A 6196-nucleotide genomic window follows, 5' to 3' on the forward strand; every position below is an offset into this window, starting at 1 on the left:
GAGCATGAACATGGGGAATTCAGAAGAGTTCCAAAAGGAAAGGGTTTAGAGGCATCATGGCCAATTCTCTCTTACAGGAGGGGATATTGAGTGTGAGTGAGGGGGAAGGGGTCTCTTCATGAGAAAGAGATCACAGATTAGGGACATATGACATGGAAAGGGAATGTGAGGTTCAACAGAAGCATTAGGAGTCCCCAAGTTGGGAATGGGGGCAGGACATAGATAGTTAGATGTAGGGAAGGAATGCCTGTGGTTTTGAACCTCGTAACCTCTTACTCCACTCTCTAGCTAGAGCCTCCTTTTGGCCCCATCCCTGGGGTTCTTGAATACCGGTGTGTCACTTCAGGCACATATGGTTCAGCCAAAGGATGAGTGGGCAGGTCCCTCTGTATCAGACTGTCCCTCTGCCTGGGAACTGAATGTGTGAGTTTAAGATCTGAGTAGCCGCTGATAAAGGCATGGCAGCCAGGTTGCCTCTTTCTACAGGACCGAGGAACTGCCGTGGAAGAGATGTAGGGCAGACACAGCAGGTGTGGAGATGCAGAATAAAGCAAGGAAGCTTGCCCCTGGCCATAATTCCTGCAACTGAACAGCGCCTAGACACAATAAACACTCAAATGTTAAAAGAAATTGAAAGCCAGGTCTGTGGTACAGACCTGTAATCCCACCCCCTTCAGCAGCTGGAGCAAGACAGTCCAGGTTTGAAGTCCGAGTTCAAAATGAGCCTGGGCAAACCTGATGCGGTACTGTCTCAAAGGAAAAAGTGTGTGGGAGCGGGGCTCAGTGCATGGCGGCTCAGTGTGTGAAAATTCTTGCCAAGCAAGCAAGGCAACATGAGTTGAATCCTTGGAACCCACAAAAAGCTGGATGAAGTGGCTCACATCTGTAATGAAAGACGATAAAGGTAGGAGAATCACCTGGGAACTCCTGGGCCAGGAAGGAGGGATAGCTTGGAGTATGCAGAGTGGCAGAAACAAGAGAGCTCCCCCCTCACAAGGTGAAGGAGAGGTCCAGCTACAGAAAGCTGTCCTCAGGCTGTGACGTGCACACACATACACCAAACACAACTGTAAAATAACGTACAAAGACGAGCCAGGCATGATCGCACAAGGTTACATAGGGAGACCCCGTCTCCTGCAAACAGTTTAAGAAGAGAGAGACACAAGCTCAGTTGGAGAGAAGATGGAGGGGAGGGTCTTCCGACCCAGGGAGAGGGTTGGGCAAACAGCTGTGACCCTGGGAGTGGGACAGGCTCAACCAAGGAGGCGCTTTTCGCTGATTTGAAGGCAGGATTGAAAAAGCGACCCCAGGATCACCAGTTTCCCTGAGTCCACAGTGGACAATACCATCTTCAGATGGGTTTCCTTGCCTTGCCTTGGGCTGGCAGCACCAGAGGCCCCCTTTGCCAGGAACTTCTGCAGCATGACCTCTGAGCTCTTGTTTGCAGGGAGATGCTGACCTGGCTTGCAATTTATTGGAAGAGACAATGTTTAGAGGACCTATACCCTGTGGTGGTATTGTGTTCCCCAAAAAAGGCTAGAAAATGGTGGCACTCACGCCTTTAATCCTAGCATTTCAGAGGTAGAAATATCTCTGGATCTCTGTGAGTTCAAGGCCACATTAGAAACAGCCAAGCAAGGTGACACACGCCTTTAATCCCAGAAAGCCAGCCTTTAATCCTAGGGAGTGATGGTAGAAAGCAGAAAGGTATATAAGGTGTGAGGAACAGAAACTAGAAGCATTTTGGCTGGTTAAGCATTTGGCTGGTTAAGCATTCAAGCTTTGAAGCAGCAGTTCAGCTGAGAGCCATTGGGATGAGGACACAGAAGCTTCCAGTCTGGGGAAACAGGACCAGCTGAGGAATTGGCCAGGTGAAATAGCTGTGGCTTGTTTTGTCTCTCTGGTTTACCAGCATGGACCCCAATAACTGGCCTCGGGTTTGATTTTATTAATAAGAACTTTTAAGATTCCTGCTACAATACCCCCAGAGGAGGGGGAAGGTAAGTTCTGGGGGATGTCTTGCTAGGGAGCGAGGATGTCATAATTCCTGCAACTTCTGTTGCTTTCTGGTGCTGTGATACAATGCTCTGACCAAAAGCAACTTAGGAAAGGATGGATCTGGCTGATACTTCTGGATCCCGGTCATTGAGGGCGGTTAGGACAAGAATTCAAGCAGAAACTTGCAGGTAGGCCTGCTTGCTGTCCACATAGCACTGCCTTTAACCAAGGAACTCCCAGCCAAAGAATTAGAGCAGGAAGCATGGGGGATGCTGATTGATAGCTGGCTCACAAGCTCATGCTCAAGTCGCTCTCTTCCACAGCCCAGGACCACCCACCCACGGAAGGGTGCCAGGCAGTGGCACGAACCCTTTGCCAACAATCAAGAAAACCTCCCCCATACATGTCTTCAGGTCAGTCTGATGTGGGCAATCCCTCAGTTGAGACGCCCTTCTCGGGTGACTCTGGGCTGTGTCAAGTTGACAGTCAACGCTAATAGGGTGATATGCCACGGCCTTTCATTCTTACAGAGGTGACCAGCTGGAATTTGGCATGCTCCAAAAGGTTACACTCCCCCCAAAGCATTCTACACCAGCGAAGACACATCAAGAAGAGGAGGAGCGCCCCTGAGATGCAGACAGCAGTGAGGAATGCATTGTTCCTCCAGCTATCTAAAGCTGAGCTCCTCCCAGGGCTTACAGATGGGTGAGGGGAACTGAACCCAGGACCTCGTGCAGATCCCCCATCTACAGATAAGGTCTTTCCAAAAGAATGCAACGACATTTAGGCACATGTAGGCCTCTCTGGAACTCCTCCTTCCTCTAGCTGTTGCTACGTTCCGTGGACTTACTTAGCTCTGGCTGGTGGCCTCTTATACCACAGAAACAGCATTCTCCAAGGTCACTGTGACAGCCCGAAGACCCATTCCTTCCTTGCTTGACTGCTCACAAAGACCACAACCCTCCAAATGCTCAGCTTCCAGAAGTCCTAGCCCTTCCCCTAAAGCTGGCCTTCTCCTCTTCCAGATCTAGCCTAGAGTTCAGGGGAAGCTTTTTCCTAGTTCTGGCTTCAGCTCTTCGCCACCTCCCCTAAGGCAGCAGCTCCCTCAGCCATCAGTAATGCTGTCCCCAGTTTCCAAAGTCTCTTGGCTCTTCAGCTCAATGGAGACCATTGGACATCTTTACCTGGGTGAATCATGGGTACCTTCCATTGCCAAATAGAACTTAATATCTCTATTAGGGTTCTCTAGAGGAACAGAACTGTGTGTATGTGAATATATAAAAATTCATAAATATATTCACATACATACATACATACATACATACATACATGTGCTAGAAAGCCAAAGAAGTAGGCTTTAATGCCAGTGAAGGAGTAGACTTGCTAGCAAGAGTGAGAGCAAGCAGGCAAAGAGAGCAAGCTTCCTTCTTCCATGTCCTTTATATAGGCTGCCAATAGGTGTGGCCCAGATTAAAGATGGATCTTCCCACCTCAAAAGATCCAGATTAAAAGTGGACCTTCCCTCTTCAAAGGATTTAATTTAAAAAAAAAAAAAATCCTTCATAGGTGTACCCAGCTGCTTGGGTTTTAGTTAATTCCAGATATAGTCACACGGACAACCAAGAATAGCCATCACACCACCTCAGCCTGTCCCTAGACTCATTGGTGGAAAGGTAGCAGTAAGCGCCGTCACTTCAGTGGGGCATGCTGGCATCTGCTGCAAGCCTAGCACTCGGGAGGCTAAGGCAGGAAGACTGCTCACTCAAGGCCAGCTTGGTCTGCACAGTGAGCCCCAGGCCAGGGTGGGCTACATAGAGAGACTTGCACCTTTTTTCTAATCTTTCACTGTCTCCATCAGCTGTTGAATTCTGATGATTCTCTCTCTTCACCTGTGACTCCAGCTTGTCCTATGTTCTCCCCACAGCGCCTCTGGTATAGTACCAATCCTCCTTACTCCGCATCACAGCAGAGTCCTCTGGTAGAGTACCAATCCTTACTCCACATCACAGCAGAGTCCTCTGGTAGAGTACCAATCCTTACTCCACGTCACAGCAGAGTCTTCTGGGGAGGTACCAATCCTTATTCCATATCGAAGCAGAGTCTAAGAATTTGGATATGAAGTCACCCAGAAGTGCCAAGTGGAAGTTTGTCTGTCGGTCTCGTCTGTCTCTCAGTCTCTGTCTCTGTCTGTCTCTGTCTCTGTCTATCTCTGTCTCTCTGTCTCTGTCTCTCTGTCTCTCTCTGTCTCTCTCTCTCTCTCTCTCTCTCTGTGTGTGTGTGTGTGTGTGTGTGTGTGTGTGTGTGTGTGTGTGTCTTTGTTGAGGGTTAAACTCAAGCTTCACACATAGACAAACTGAGCAAGTGATCCACATCTGGGTTCACACCCCATCCTTCTCAGTTTTTTTTAGTGGTGGGAACTATCTGCTTAGTTATAGGCCATGGACCTTTGCACATTACAGTTGGTCCTTCAGAGATTACCCAGTCAGCAAGGCTTCCAAACAGTGATGGATTTGCAGCCCAGTGGCAACATGCTTCTGCAAATCTGCAACAAAGCCAGAGCAAGCCCCACAAAACTTATGTTCCAATACCAAATATGTGACTTTGGACAAGAATTTAGCCTCTTTACATTGCAGTTTACTGCTGGATGTGGTGACATGTGCCTGTACCTCAGCATTTGGGAAGAAGAGAAAGGAATATCAAGAGTTCATGGCCAGCCTCAGGTACAAAGTAAGGCCACCCTGGGCTACATGAGACTGTATTAAAACCAAACCAACCAACCAAACAGGGCCTGGAGAGATGGCGCAGCAGGTAAGAGCACTTGCTGCTGTTGGAGAGACCTGGGTTCCCAGCATCCACACAGAGTAACACCAGTTCTGGGTGGTGGTACCTGACACCTTCTTCTCATGCTCACAAGGGCCCTCTTCTGCATCTGTGGGCACCATGCATGCTATGGTACACATCCATACATGCAGGCACAACACCCACAAACATAAAATAAAGAAGTCTTTAAAACATGATTTAAAGAGGTTGGGGATTTAGCTCAGAGACAGAGCACATGACTAGAAAGTAAGGCCATAGGTTCAGTCCTCAGCTCTGAAAAAAAATTGCTTTTTAAAAATCAGCCAACAAAAATCAAGTTTCAGTTTGCGATAGCCTGCATCCCAGGCATGTCTACACCAAGCCTCAGTTTTATGATTAAGAAAATGTGGTGAATAACTCAGCCCCTACATCACTGGGACCCAAGGTGTGGATGAGATTGCATTGCACCTTTAGAAGAAGCTGTCCAATTCAGAACAAAAACAGGGCCAGTGGTTGAGCGTGGTGATATAGATCTAGGCTAGCAAGTCTACCACCCAATCCCAGTGTGGTGCTTTGTGCCTGGATTTCCAGCTCTTGGGAAGCTGAGGCAGAAATTGAGTTCATCCTGGGCAACACAGTACAGCTCTGTATGAAGCCATCAAAACGAAACATGAGCTAGAGCACTTGGCTGGCACATGTGAGGCTCTGTGTTGAATCCCCTCTGCGGAGGGGAAGTAACTCATCCAGTTTAGCACAGGAAGTTAGTGGTATAGTCCAGGTAGGAAGTGGGTTTCTGAATGTCTCAGAGGGCTTTTTTTTTTTAAAGAAGCGCAATATTGCAATTACTTCTTTGAGAATTTCATACATGTATGTAATGTATTTGGATTACATTCATCCCACCTCCTAGCCTTTCTCCCAACTTTATGGCCCCTTCTCCACTTTTTGAGACAGAGTCTCACTATGTAGCTGGAACTCACTACATAGACCCGGCTAGCCTTGAACTCACAGAAATCTGCCTGTCTCTGCCTAACCCTGAATCACTGAGCCCAGTGTGATCTGCCCATGTACTCAAGGATGAGGGCCTCCATTGGGGCACAGTGGACCTACCAGGGACACACCCTCCTACATGGATGAGGGCCTCCATTGGATCACAGTGAACTACCAGGGACACACCCTCCTACATGGATGAGGGCCTCCATTGGAGCACAGTGGACCTACCAGGGGCACACCCTCCTACATGGATGAGGGCCTCCATTGGATCACAGTGAACTACCAGGGGCACACCCTCCTACATGGATGAGGGCCTCCATTGGATCACAGTGAACTACCAGGGACACACCCTCCTACATGGATGAGGCCCTCCATTGGGGCACAGTGAACTACCAGGGACACACCCTCC

This window comes from Peromyscus maniculatus, chromosome 5 (assembly GCF_049852395.1).
Source record: "Peromyscus maniculatus bairdii isolate BWxNUB_F1_BW_parent chromosome 5, HU_Pman_BW_mat_3.1, whole genome shotgun sequence".
NCBI lineage: Eukaryota > Metazoa > Chordata > Mammalia > Rodentia > Cricetidae > Peromyscus > Peromyscus maniculatus.